General features: G+C 51.8%; 1 non-coding gene across 1 annotated transcript; it reads left to right on the top strand.

The window, feature by feature from the left end:
* The first annotated feature begins 953 nt into the window (after positions 1 to 953).
* On the top strand, positions 954 to 1,057 carry LOC114008717 (U6 spliceosomal RNA). The gene has a single exon (XR_003550227.1). It is a non-coding gene; the product is annotated as a U6 spliceosomal RNA (small nuclear RNA).
* The last annotated feature ends 13,414 nt before the right edge of the window (positions 1,058 to 14,471 follow it).

The raw sequence follows: 14,471 nt of genomic DNA, 5'->3' as shown, positions 1-14,471 counted from the left end.
ATAGCAAGAGATCCCGAGAGACCTGAACCCTGGGTCCGGAACAGTAAGATACCAGCACAAAGGCAGGAATTTTCCAGAATAGTTTGCCAAATACAAGCAGCCTTGCCCCTGTTTGAGGCTAGGCAGGTGCTAAGTGAAAAGGTCCGCCCTCCTCGTGAAACAGACGGGGTGGCCAGCACAGTGCAGTCACGGCAGGGACCCACAGGGGCTCACGGCCTTCTCACCTCCTTCCCTCTTGTACACAGGGGTCTCAACAACTCAAAAGGGGCCTTGCATTAAGACTCCAAGAGCTGGGGCCAGCCCATGGCGTGGGGGTTTAGGTGGATCCCACGTGACTGACTGAGCAGTTCGAGTCCCAGAATCGTGTCTTGAGAAACATGCCAGGCACATGTACACACACGTGTACCCAAAATCCTGAAAGGAAGGGAAAACAGAAGAGAAGGAATTGTGGTGTGACCTGGGGAGTGCCTTTTCACTTTGCTAAGTGAAAAGGTCCGCCCGCCTCGGGAAACAGACGGGGTGGCCAGCACAGTGCAGTCACGGCAGGGACCCACAGGGGCTCACGGCCTTCTCACCTCCTTCCCTCTTGTACACAGGGGTCTCAACAACTCAAAAGGGGCCTTGCATTAAGACTCCAAGAGCTGGGGCCAGCCCATGGCGTGGGGGTTTAGGTGGATCCCACGTGACTGACTGAGCAGTTCGAGTCCCAGAATCGTGTCTTGAGAAACATGCCAGGCACATGTACACACACGTGTACCCAAAATCCTGAAAGGAAGGGAAAACAGAAGAGAAGGAATTGTGGTGTGACCTGGGGAGTGCCTTTTCACTTTCTCTCTCTCTCTGTCTCTGTCTCTATCTTCTGTGAGAATAGGTGCCCTCTAGCAAGTTTTAAAAGAAAGAAAGAAAGTTGTTTTGCCAACTCAAAAGGGGGCTTGCATTAAGACTGCAATGAGGCGCTCGCTTCGGCAGCATGCGTACTGAAACTGGAACGATACACAGATGAGCTTGGCCCCTGCGCAAGGATGACATGCACATTCATGAAGCGTTCCATATTTTAAAAGAAGAAGAATAAGAAAGAAAGAAAGAAAAAGAGAAAGAGAAAGAAAAAAGAAAGAAAAAGAGAGAAAGAAAAAGAAAGGAAGGAAGAAAGAAAAGACCGCGGTGAGTACAGTTCGTCTTGCTGCGGCCGTTGCTCAGGACGGGGAGGCAGGCCCACTGCCACGTCTGTGGAATGAGGTGTGGGAAGGAGCTCGGAGCACACGTGAGGCTGGTCGTGCCCTGGCTGGCCTGGCTGGGCCCGTCCTGGGGGCAGAGCTCAGCATCTCTCTCTAGTGATCACTTCCACCTGGAGGGCCCCTGAGTCCTCTTAATCTTTTTTTTTTTAAGTCCATTTATTTCTTCCATGAGTGAGAGAGCGCATCATCCATAATGTCCTGACACGGGGATTCGCCCCGAGCCTCAGCCAGCCCCGGATCACAGGCACGCACGTGCCCAGTGTCCTTGGGAAGGTCTTCAGACACAAACCCGAAACCCTGCCATGGGGGCCAGCCTCGCAGAATGTCACGGTGTACTGTGGCACCACCGTCTGGCCCCTGCCTACGGCTCTTTGACCTCCTAAGGAACTTGAAGAACTCAAGTCAGTTAGCCCAGGGGGTGTCGGGAGCCAAACTCCAAGGCCACGCTCAGTCAGCCGCGCCTAGGCTGCCCCTGGCTGGGAAGGTGACATTCAGTCCCCTCCTGCTCCTCCATCGCCCCGGCCTGGCCGCGACACAGGTAAGCAAGCAGCTCTGCCAAGTGAAGCCTCAGAAGAGAGAGGAGGAGACACGTGCATCCGGGTGGCAGTTTGTCAGCTGTGCCAGGAAAGTGACGCTGGGGGAGGCGGTGGAAGTGGGTGACTCAAGGCAGGTTCAGGATTATCTGCCGTTGTCAATTATCCACGTCCCTCATCACCATGGAGAGTTGGGAATTGGGTGTATCTGCCTCCCCCTCACCGCTGCTGCTGGCATTAGAGACGTGATCTGTACTTGGAGCGGCTGTGGGTAAAGGACTCAGAACGGTCTCTGTGTAAAATTTCCCCAGCACCGAAATGTCATTAAATCGCTCTTTGTGCCTGGCACCTCTCGGTCCCTTTAAAAATAGCTGGAAGATAAACATCTCCGAGGAGAGGACTGACGACCATCGAGCCTCTGTGTGGTACTCAAGACTCATTTCCGGCCCAGGAAACTTCAACCCAGAGAGGCTCAATGGGCTGCCCATGACCTGCCACCGTGCAGGACGACAAAACTGGCACCCAGCATGGAGCTATCTGCTCCCAGGCTCGCCATCCCACCCCACCCCCTCCCAGGAAACCCAGACCTCCCTAAAACATGGTAGGCCCACCTAGGACCTCCCATCGGCACCTGCCAGGACCCTTCAGCTGCCCCTTCAGCTGCCAGTTAAGAACTTGGAGAACTTGAAGTCAAACCAGCCCGAGGGGCAAATGGAGCCCACTCCAGGGCCACGCTCAAGTCAGCAGCATGTAGGGCTGCCCTTTGGTTGCTGATAAAGAAAATCTAACTTGGGCCGGCTCCATGGTGTGGCAGTTAAGGTGGCTTGATCCCACATGACCAACCCTGCAGTTCGAGTCCTGGACCTGGCAGCTTGAGAAACACAAAGGCAGGTGTCATGCATGCCCAGATTCCCCAGAGGTGGAAGATGGAGAAGAAAGGATTGCAGCATGACTATTCCCTACGGGACAGGGAGGGTGGGTGCTTTCTCTCCCTCTCTCTCTCTGTCTCTGTATTGCTCTTTGGTGAGTGCAAAGAAGGAAGACAGGGAGGGACAAAGGAAGGAAAGGAAGAAAACCCAACTTGGCCCAACCAGTGGCACAGTGGCTAAGGCAGCTGGATCCAACGGCATGGTTCAAGTCCTGGACCCGGTGGCATGAAAAATACCGGGCACATGTGCACAAAATTTTGTGCCCAAAATTTCAGGAGGAGAATGGAGGAGAAGGTATTGCAATGTGGCCATCCCCCATGGGGGGTGCTTTCTTCCTTTCCCTCTTTGTGTCTCTCTCCAGTGAATGCATGCACCTTATGGCAGAATAAATAAGTAAATAGAAGGACCTCTATTGTCGCACACACTGTAAACTCAGCAGGGACAGTTCCAGGGGCCATTAGTGTGGTAGTCCGTCAGCACAGACAGTGGATCTTCCTCACTTTCTGCTCCACCATCTCGAGCATTTTTTCCCTTTATCTGTGACAGAGAGTGTGTGCCCACACATGAGAGAGAGGACCACCCTCACAGGGTCTGGTCACGCCACAATCCCCTTCCTCCGGTCAAGTGCGTGCCCAGTGTGTCTCAGGCTGACCGGGCCTGGGATTCGAATAGTAGTCACTACATGGCATTCAGCTTCTTTCAAATAGCACATCACTGCTGCGCCATGAAGCCGGCCCGTGTGTCATTCTGTGTGTGCGTGTGCACCTGTGCGCGTGTGCACCATCACACTGGTTTTTTACGGTGGGTTGGGAATCAGGAATTGAACCCCAGGCCCCCCGTGTAGGCTCAGCAGGCCACTGCGGCTGGGCTCTTCCTTAGCATGCTGGCCACCAGGTCGTCATGGTACCCCGGCATCCCAGCATCGCCCCTCAGAATCCAGAGGCTTTGACAAAGGGAAGCACCCCAGGTGTAACGAGGAAAGCTGCCTCAGAGACCCGGGACTTCCCTCCACGTCTCTCTGCTGGGAAGACGGGCTCCTGCAGGCAGGACAGGAGCACGCCCACAGGGCGAATTCGCAGGTTCACATCCAGAGACCTCCCTGAGGACTCTGGGCATGCCTGTGCCCATGATCCAGACTGGCTGGGGCTTAGGCTGGATCATGGCATTGGACCCTGTCTCTCTGTCTCTCTCACTCATAAATAAGTAAACTTGCAAAAATGCATTACACTCTCCTTTCTCTTCCTCCTTCTCCTTATCTCGGTCTCATTTAAAAATTAATAATAATAAATTAAGTGGCTTACATATTACATGCTTGGACCTAGACCAATCATTGGCAAAGGGGATGGCAAAGGATGGCCATGCTGGCTGGGTTGGAGCCTGACCTCTCAAGACGCTGACCTGGGAAGGCCAGGCAGAAGCAGGGCGTGTGACTGACACCTGGAAGGGCCACACAGCTCTGCACCTGCCAACCAGCCAGAGGGCCGAGCGCATCTCTTGTGAGGGTTCTCGTCCCCAGGACAGCACCCCAGTGTTGACCCTGAGGATGCGTGCCAGCTCAGTGTCCCTGCAGCTCAGGTAGGAAGGGAGGAGGCACTGACTCGCACCCAAATGGGAACCTGCTGGCCTTTTTCGGCTTATCTAGAGGATGTGCAGGGCTGATTGCATCAGAGAGATGGGGGTGGGAATCTTATTAAGGATGTGTTCTGTCACATACCAGAGAAGCAAAGTCTTTTGTGAACCCAACGGGCAATGCAGGTGATGCAAACAACTCCTCGGCCGAGGGCTTTAATTTCCTGTCGGAGAGCCGATGATTATCTGCTGGAAACGTTTCAGCTCAAGTAGGGACAGGGGACACACAGAATGAAAGAGCCCTTTATATTTTCACTCTGTAAATCCAGACCCTGGGAAAAGAGACCCTTGGCGAAGGAGGCCAGCCACATGCACAACTCTGCCCTCTCCAAATACTCTCAAAGGCAAGTTGGGGCTCCCTTAAATGGAGGAAACCAAGGAGGTGACCCCAACATGGCAAGAGCCATGGGAGAGAGAAGTGTAGACAAGAGAAAAAGAGAGAACCCCTCCAAAAGATGGAAGGAGACAATGAGACTGAGAGACTGGAGAGAGAAGAAAGGCCCCGCTTCAGTGGCTCGGTTGGTAGCATACTGAATTGCAGAGTCGAAGCCACATGGCCAACAGTGGGTTCTGATCCTGAGTCAGCCTAAATACATGCTAGATGCATGTGCCCAAGATCCTGACGTGCTGGAGGGCTGGGGAGAGGGGATAGAGACATGACGAGACCCTGTCAAAAGTACCTTTTTCTCTTTCTTTTTAAGAATTGTTTATTTGGGGACCAGCAGTTGGTATAATGACTGTGTCACTGGGCTCCCATGTAGTCAATTGCAGTTCAAGCCCCCAGACCCGGTGGCTTAAACTCACACCGGGCGCGTGTGCACGCGTGCCCAAGATCCTGAGAGGAGAATGGAAAAGGGATTGTGGCGTGGCCATCCCCCCGGGGGTGATTTTTCGCTTTCTGTCTCTCTGTCTCTGTCTGTCTGTCTGGCGAGCACACGCACCCTATAGCAAAAACCTCTCTAAAATAATAATAATAATAATAATTTTTATTTTACTTATTTAATTTGTGTGCTTTCCAGACAGAGAGAGAGGGAAAGTGAGAAAGCAAGCTGCCAGGCTCAGGACTCAAACTGCCTTTGGCCTTGTGGGAGTCCAGCGCCTTAACTACCACGCCACCTGCTGGCCCATCCTCTCTCTTCCAGTCTCACACATGTGCATGTGCTCTCTCATGCATAAAATAAACAACAAAAACGTTTTTAAATAAAGAAAACGAAAGACAGAGATAAGGAGGAAAAGCAGACAGATGTGGCAGAAGAGAAAAAAGAACAGTGGAGAGAAAGACTGAGAAAAGGAGGAGAGCAGAAAACTAGAAAGACAAGGGATGCCCAACGATCACTGTGCCATGGGTGTCTCATTCAATGCTGATGTTTACCAGTCGGAACTTCCAGCCTGCTGTGGTTTGAATGTGACCCCAAAATTCATGTGATGAGATTTGGTTGTGATAGGATTAAGAGGGTGAAAATTTAATTCAACAGTGGAGCTTCGGGGAGGTGATTGGGATTAAGGTCATCAGTGAAAGGCTCCCATAGTTGACTCTTGGTGGGTGTGTAAGGAGAGGGAAGGAGTCAGACGCGTGGACACAGACGCACACGTGCTTGCTCTGTCTCACCACGTGATGGCCCCCTCCGTGTTATCCACCAGCAGGAAGACCCTCACCGGAAGTGGCCCTTTAACCTTGGACCTTCAAAACTATGAGCTAAATAAACCTCTGTTCTTTGAAAATCACCCACCTCAGGTATTTGTTATCTGCAACCCCGTGGACTGCAGCCTGGCCCTAGGTCACCTTCTGGAAGCCTTGCTTTCTGGGAGAAGAGCGCAATTCAGGAGTCACCCGTGTTTTTCTAGCCCGGCAGGATCCAGATGTTTCCAGTTCCTGGACCTGGTGGCACCGATGGGTTGAGGGGGTCATTATTCAAAGAGGCCTTGAACACACAAGATGCCTAGTTAAACACGGGGTAAGAAAACAGCCAGGACGCAAAGGAGGTATTCTAACTTTGTGCGTTTGGACCTTTGAACTCGCTCCTCACCCTGATTTCCTGGCTGGGATGAAGACAACAGTCTATAAACATTCCACGTATTCCGTCTTCCCTCATAGCACACGTAGGCAACTTCGAAAAAAATCATTCCAAAAGTAGCAAAAGCTCCATTTCCTCTATAGGCTCTATCGACCTCCTAAAGACCCCTTATTCATCCTTCCAGGCCCTGTTCAAATGACCTTCCTCTAGAAGGGCTTTCTGGACCCAAACAGAGGAAGCTGCTCCCTTTGGTATGTGCTCCTAACACACAGTAGAGACCTCCACTGAGATGTCGCTTATGCCACGTGGCACCACGTGTTTATGTTTCTAGCATCCGGGACAATGCTAAGAACATGGTAGGAACTCTGCTATCTTTGTTGAATGAATGATTGGGTAAATAATTTCTTTTCCTTATTGCCGGAGAGTATGTGCACTTGCCAGAGATAGACAAAAAGACCAAGAAAGAGAAAGGGAGACAGAGAAAACACCCCATAATCCCTTCTCCTCCCTTTCCATCCCATCAGAATTTGGGACACACATGTGCACATACATGGGGTGTTTTTCAAGCTGCCAGGGACAGGACACAAACCGTATGGTTGACCATGTGGGATCCGCTTCCTTTAACCACTAGGTCGTGGGGTCAGCCCAAGTAAATAAATTCATCTTCTCCCTAGATCATGAGCCTCTCAACCTCTATGGAATTAAGTAGATTCTCAGGACTTCAGAGCAAAAGGGCAGTTAGCACCCACCTAGTCCAGCTCTCAAATATCACTGTGTGGCTCATTACAAATATGAACAAGAGGGCCCAGCAATTGAGTAGTGGATAAGGCATTGAACTTCCACGTGGCCGACCATGGTTCAAGTCCCAGACCTGGCGACTTGAAAATCACACTAGGCATGTGTGCGTGCATGCCCAAGATGCCAGGAGGAGAATGGAAGAGAGGGGAATTGCTGTGTGGCCATTCCCCCCCGGGAGGTGATTTCTCACTTTCCCTCTCACTGTCTCTCTCTGTCTCCAGTGGGCACACACATCATATGACAAAATAATAATAATAATAAACAACCCAAATTTGAACAAGAGAATGTAGCGATCATGAAGTTCTTGCATCCTTGGAAATACTTCTGACTTAGGGCAATGTGTAAATATAAGAGGGCTTAAATATATTTCTTTTCTGAATTTCCATGGTCAATACTTACTTGCTCATTATAAAAAGTTTGGAAAGAACAGAAAACAGTAAAGAGCAGAAAGATGATCTTTAATCCTTTCGCCTAACATAGGTAGTCTTAATATTTGGTATATCTCAGACTTTCGCTATGCATTACATTTTGTTTACACAATTGAAATGATAATATGCATACATAGGTATTAGAGCAGCTGTAATTAGTGTGCGTCTGAAACTTTATGTTCTTATTTTATTGAAGATAATCTCACTGCGGCAGTAAGTCCCATCTTATTAACACATTGCCCTAAGCCCACATGTTTATTAGCTCATTGTAGTCAATAGCAGGCTTAAAAGCGCCAGCTCTGTGGCCCAGTGGCTAAGGGAGCCAGATCCCACATGGCCACCTGTGCAGAGTGAATCATGGCCCCAGTGGCTTTAGACACACGAGTGCCCAAAATGCCAACAGGTTGGAAAAACGGAGAAGGGATTACAGCGTGGCCACATCCCATTGAGGGGGGCTCTCTCCCTCTCTCTCTGTCTCTCTCTGGTATGTGCACATGCTCTCTGGCAAAAAGGAGGGGGAAAAAGTATGCTTCACTCTCAGGCAGTTGGATGGTTGCCAGTTTCTGGCCGGTATAAGCATCACATCTCTGAACTTCAGCAAACAGGTGCATGTGGCTGGAGGTAAAAGGCCCAGTAATGTGGGACCAGTCCATGGTACAGTGGTAACACAACACTGCAGTGCTGAACCATGGAAGGTCCTGAGTTCACACCCCCAGGTCTCTGTGAACATACTTGGCGTGTACATCCACGTGCGTCAGATGTTGGCTGGCTAGGGGTGGATCAGGGAGTCAGGACACTGTGGAGAGTGTCCCCTCCCACCCTGCTCCCCACCATGGAACAAATAAATCAAAGGAAAAAACGTTAAAAATCTCCCAACACGGCCTCATTCACGGGCTCTGGAAGTGCTGCAGCCCGGCCACTGAGACGGAGGCTAAAGTGCTCTAGATCCCGCTAGCTGACTCTAGAGGTGGCTGGGGACTCTGTAGTCTCCTTGTCTAGATGCATGGGAAGCACATGAGCTCCAGCAGACTCCGGCCAAGCCTGTCTGGGCTCCCGAAATCCAGAGACCGCACAGGCTCCGCCCACGGCGGACGAAACACGAGGGGGCGTGGCTGCTGGCTGCGAACTCTGCCCCAGGATTCAGCCAGGACCCTGCAGCCTCCGCCTTCTGCGCGGTCTACTCCCAGGCTGTAACGGAACCCCAAGGCCCAGGGAACCTGGCAGTGCTCTGTTAGCGTGCAAAGGGCTCCCAGTCCTGAGGCTCGGAGTGTGCTGAGCAGTAACTGCCAACGCGTGGCGATGGGACGCTGAGTACAACTCTCGCCGACTCCCGCCACCTCTTGTCTGAAGCCCCAGGCCCGCAACAGCACTCCGCGTGTCTCTCCTGCTGTCATCCGAGGTGATGGCACCGCAGTCCACTTGGGCGCATAACCCACCAAGTTAGAAACAACTACCAGGGCTTTCCCCTTGTCGCCCATCCGTGACAGAACACATCAGCAAGCTAGAAAGTGGCCTCCCCATCATTCATTCTAAAAGCACTTCCTGGGGCCCCTGCTGAGCCCCCTCCGCCAGAATTAGAGATAATACTGTACCTGTCTGCTCTTGAGGGGGTCACTGGATGTCCCCAGTAGGCACGGTCTTCCCACAGCCACCGGAGCAGTGTCCCACAGCCTGGATGATGGCACTGTCCTTGCCACCTCTTCCCAATCCTGTGGACCCAACTTCACAAACAGCCCTCAACATTACCCTCCATTTCTCTCCACTTCTCCAGTCAAAATCGCTACCCCAACACCTCCTAACCATCACTGCCCCCACCAGCTTCAGATCCCCCCTCCACAGGGCAACAGAGAAATCTTTAAAGTTTAATGTCTTCCATGAAACAGAGAAATAGAGAACAAGAGAGAGAGGCACCCCCAGCGGGGTCCCATGCCTCATTGCACCCCCAGTTTTGGCCAGCTTGGATCATGGGTACACAGGTTCAGCATGTTCCGGGAGGTTCTGTGACACAAATCCAGGTCCCCTCCCATATGGGTTCAGCCTCATCTGGCCCTGGACAGAGAAAATTTTGAAAATGCAAATTTATCATATTCCTCTTCTGCTTAAAACCCCACAATGGGACCAGCCAGGTGGCATGGTAGTTACAGCGGCTGGATCCCACATGGCCACGGCTTCTCCCCCCCAGCCACACTAGAGCCTTCCAGTTCCTCAAGAGCCAAGAGCCCTCACTATGCAGGCCCTCCTACGAGTGCTCCTCTGCCTGGAATACTACGGACTCCCCTCCCTCACCATCTTGACAAGCCACCTACTCTTCACCCCTGAGGTCCCCTTGTAAGCACACGTGCTCAAGAATGCAGTCCCTGGGAACCAGCAGTTAGCGTAATGGCTATGTCGCTGGACTCCCACGTAGTTGACCGTGGTTCGTGTCCCGGACCCGGTGGCTTAAAACTCACGCCGGGCGTGTGTGCGCATGTGCCCAAGATCCCGAGAGGAGAATGGAGGAGAAGGGATTGCGGCGTAACCATCCCCCCTGGGGGGTGATTTCTCGCTTTCTGTCTCTATGTCTGTCTCTGTCTGTCTGGCAAGCAAGCACATGCGCCCTATAGCAAAAAATCTCTCAAAAAAAAAAAAAAAAAAAAAACTCCCCCCGGGTATATGTGCGTGCGTGCCCAAGATCCTAAGAGGAGAATGGAGGAGAATGGATTGTGGTGTGGCCATCCCTCCTCCCAGGGGTGATTTCTCATGATTTCTCACTTTCCCTCTCTCTCTCTCTGTTTCTCTGCTGAATGCAGAGTCTTGATCAAACCACTCCTGAAGCTAACATTACTTCTGAAGTTTTTATTTACCTGAGAATGCCTTCTCTTCATTGTTTAAGCCCCCCTGGATTGATTTTTCTATGTTCCTGCAGCCAAAAGCATTCTTAGTGATAGAGGAGCACAAAGGAGGACCCATTACGTTTGCCTGGGGACATAGAGGAAGTTCTCCCCAGGGGAAGTCACTTGAGCTTTGATGCATAGGGTGAGTAGGAGTTCATCAGGAAACAAGGCAGGTGAGAATGATCAGGGCTGGATCCGTGACCCCCTGGTGACCTTGAGGGCTCTGCTCCTCCCTCCCCACACATCTGCACCTTCTCATCCCCATTCACCAGCAGCAACTTATTACTGGTGAGGGGAGATATTAAAGCCGGCTCCTTCTGCCCAGGAAATGGAAGGAACCCAGGAGAATTCGCTGGAGAAAATCTATTAAGCAACAAAGAACATACCCCGCTGTCGAGTCATCTTTGGAATTTTAAATCATCCGAGTTGCCTTCTGAGTGGCTTTCCCAGCCAGTAAGGGCTCTCCACTTCAAGAGAGCCTTGGAGACCAGCGGGGTTTGGAATTTTACCAGCCTGGGCACCACCTCATCCGTCTCTCGGTATGCCTCTCTAACCAGCGACAAGACTCAGGACAAAATCCACATAGTCCTGAAAACCCCAAATAAGTAGAATGAATCCTCTTTGCTTTTGAAAAGCAATCCTTTCCCTCCTGAGCGGAGATAAAATCCGGCCTTTGATGTGGCCTATTATCTCCACGTTAATAAGAGTCCGTCTCCTGAGCTGCCTTGTCCTCCACATTATCTCCTGGGAGCGTCCCAGCAGCTCTGAGAACCAGGCAAACGAGGACTCAGAGAGTAAGTGGCTCTCTCAAGGTCACACAGCCACCACACCGAGGGGTCAAGATTCAAACAAAGGCCCGTGGGGACCGTTTCTGGACCCCTTGGCTGCCTCTGTTCTTACCAAAAAAAGCCTCTTGGGGGTTTATTTTTTGGTTTTGTTTTTTAGGTTTTTGTCATAGGGTATGTGCTCTAGCCTGAGAGAGAGACAGAGAGAAATCACCTCCCAGGGGGGATGGCCACACAACAATCCTTTCTCCTCCGTTCTCCTCCTGGGATTCTGGGCACGCGCACACGCGCCTGGCATGATTTTCAAGCTGCCAGGTCCAGGACTGGAACTGCAGTCAACCATGTGGGAGTCCAGTGCCTTAACCACCATACCACCTGCTGCCCTTCACAAAAACTCTTTTAAAAATCATCTCCACTGTGCCTCCCCTGCCTGCCATGCAAACAGCAGCAAATCTCAGCCGAACAATCAAGTATTCTATGTTAGGCCAGACTTAGGACCTGCCGCGGAGTCAGAGGCGGCAAAGAAGGAAGAAGAGACAGGCTTTGGATTTAGCAAAGCCAGTAAAGTTTCTTCTGCAAAAAAGCTCTCAGGTGAGGTCTCACTGTCTGAACAGAGGCCTGGGCAGTCACCCCCAAAGGACTGCTGTTCCTCTTATAAGGACCTTGTGAGCAGTTGCCACAGTGCTGTAGTATCTCGTCCTGGCCAATGGGAAGCAGTGTTCCCGTTCAACTGATGGTGGGCGGGCCAAAGGTGGAAGGCGGGAAGGTTCCCCCAGCAGGAAAGCCCTGCCGCGTTTTCTCCTCCAGCACCCCCAGACCCTACATTCTGTTCTTCTAGAAACCTAAGAGTCTCCCAGGACACCATGAGAGAATCAAACTGAGGCCTTGAGCAACTCCCAGCCCCAGTGCAGCTGGGAGAATCAAGCAGGGTCACTGTGTTCCTCTGAGGGGCTGGCAGTCCCCCTCCAGCCAGCCTGAGAGCCAGGAGGGACGGGGAGTAGCCCCGACACACAGGGGCTGGGGCAGTGCTGGAGCAGGCGTGGGAGCTGAGGGGCCTGGCCGCCCTCACGCTCAGCTAGGCGGATGGAAAAGCCACCCGTGGCAGAAAGGAGTGAAAGGAAGGGGCAACTTCCTACCTGCTCCGTGGGAACCAGAGCAGAATGTCCCAAGGGCCGAAACCCGCACACCACACTCAGAGTTTCCATCTTTCTAACACGGTGGCGGTGACAGCAGCCTGCTTCCTTTCCCACAGTGGTAGGACTGCCTGAAACCACCTCCACTGCTCCCCAGTCTGGCCCAGAACAATAGAACCAGAGGCCTCCTAAAATTAGCCAGCTCTGCCTCCAGGCCTGCCTGGGCGGGCCCACCAGGCAAGTCTCCTGCCAAGGCCAGGTGGTGGTGGGGCCTCCCCAGCTGGACCAGGGGAACCTGTGGGTTTTCAACCACCATGCGTGCCCTCTCTTCCGGCCTACCTCCTCCTTGCATCCTCGGGCTCAGACTCCACCTAGTGCACCCCAGTGAAGACGTGAATGAGCAAAGGTGGGGGGATGGGAAAGCTGAGCTGGAAGAAGAGAGGCTTCCCTCTGAGTTAGGAGCTGGGGACACTCATAAGTCCATCAAATGAACACCCAGGTATCCCACCATGCTCTCTGGAATAGACATTTCCCTGGCCTCCTCCCGCTCCTCACTCCTCAGGCACCTACTTTCTCCTCCCTGACTGTCATCCTCACACATCACCACACCAGTGACCTCACTTCACAGTTCCTGGGGAAAACACCAGGGCGATGTGGTAAGAGCCCCCCAGCTCTCTTCCAGCAAGCCTACCCACATCAAGACACTCTCTGCCTCCCTCCTAGGAGGAGGGACAGGATCCCTGCAGCCATCCACGTGCCCAGATCCCTCTCCTCTTCCCAAGGACGCGGCTTCCCTGCTCACAAACCCTCCCCTACATATTAATGTCTCCTTAGCGAGCCACTCCCCTCACAGGTACGCAAACTATTGCTGTATCCTAGCTTCAACCATCCTCCCTTGGGGTGTGCTGATGCTCGGCTGCAGGGGTCGGAGGTCAGGGCGGTGGAGTCACATGTTACCCAGGAAGAAATTAAGGAGGAGCCCAAAAAGCTGGTAGTCCGCGAGAAGACATGCCCTCCCTTGCTGCGGGTGTTCGCCACCAATAACGGTCGCCACCACCGAATGGATGAGTTTTCTCATGAAACGGACCGTCCAGCGAGCTGCAGATCTGCACTTAGGATGCAACCTTGAAAGAACTAATTTAGTAAAACAAGTCTACCCAGAAGCTAGAAAGAAGGGCACACACACTTCAATTTTGCCATTGTTTTTACAGACTTTAAAAGGCCTGGCTATCAAGTTAAGGAAATCGGCCACACCACGTAGGGCAGAAAGGGGACCGATGATTCCCTGACGCTGCATCACGGAAGTTCCAAATAGGAGCTGATTTGGACACAGCGATTACCCCTGCAAACCAGCACCACCTCCTTCAGGGTGCATGAGACCGTATTAAATTCTATGTACTATTTCTTGAATTTAGTTTTCAGTCAGTTATGTGAAATAAATTTACATACTCTTCCCCCTCATTATTGCCATTAAGCCTTTAAATTCTAAACAAATCGTAATGCATCTCTTTAGGAGCTATGTTTGGATGTGCTATGGTAGGAATATTAATAGAAAGTTAATATGTTTTGGGACCAACAGATGGCGTAATGGCTATGTCTCTGGATTCCCATGTAGTCGACCACAGTTTGAGTCCCAGACCCGGTGGCTTAAACTCACACCGTGTGCATGCATGCCCAAGATCCCGAGAGGAGAATGGAGGAGACGGGATTGCAGCGTGACCATCCCCCCTGGAGGGTGATTTCTTGCTTTCTGTCTCTCTGTCTCTCTCTTTCTGGCGAGTGCATGCACCCTATAGCAAAAACCTCTCCAAATAAGAATAATAATAAAGTCTGTATGTTTCAAGCCCTTCTGTAAAATATAAAGAAAAGTGTTCTTAGCATCCTGTGTAAAACTGTATTGTTAAATATATGTGTGCAATCAAAAAAAAAAAAAAAAAAAAGCCTCCCTTGAGGGCCACACACAGCAAGAGAGCAAGACGCTCTGTGGGCCTAACCACCTGGGAAGCCTCCAGGTTGACGTCGGAAACCTCCCCGGGTACGCCAGGCACCAGGGCTGGCTCAGGCTGGGGGTGAATCGCGGCATCAGGATCCTGATGAGGGTTCTCTCTTTCCC

This window comes from Tupaia chinensis, unplaced genomic scaffold, assembly GCF_000334495.1.
Source record: "Tupaia chinensis unplaced genomic scaffold, TupChi_1.0 Scaffold000374_1, whole genome shotgun sequence".
Taxonomy (NCBI): Eukaryota; Metazoa; Chordata; class Mammalia; order Scandentia; family Tupaiidae; genus Tupaia; species Tupaia belangeri.
This window is presented reverse-complemented; position numbering and strand designations above follow the sequence as displayed.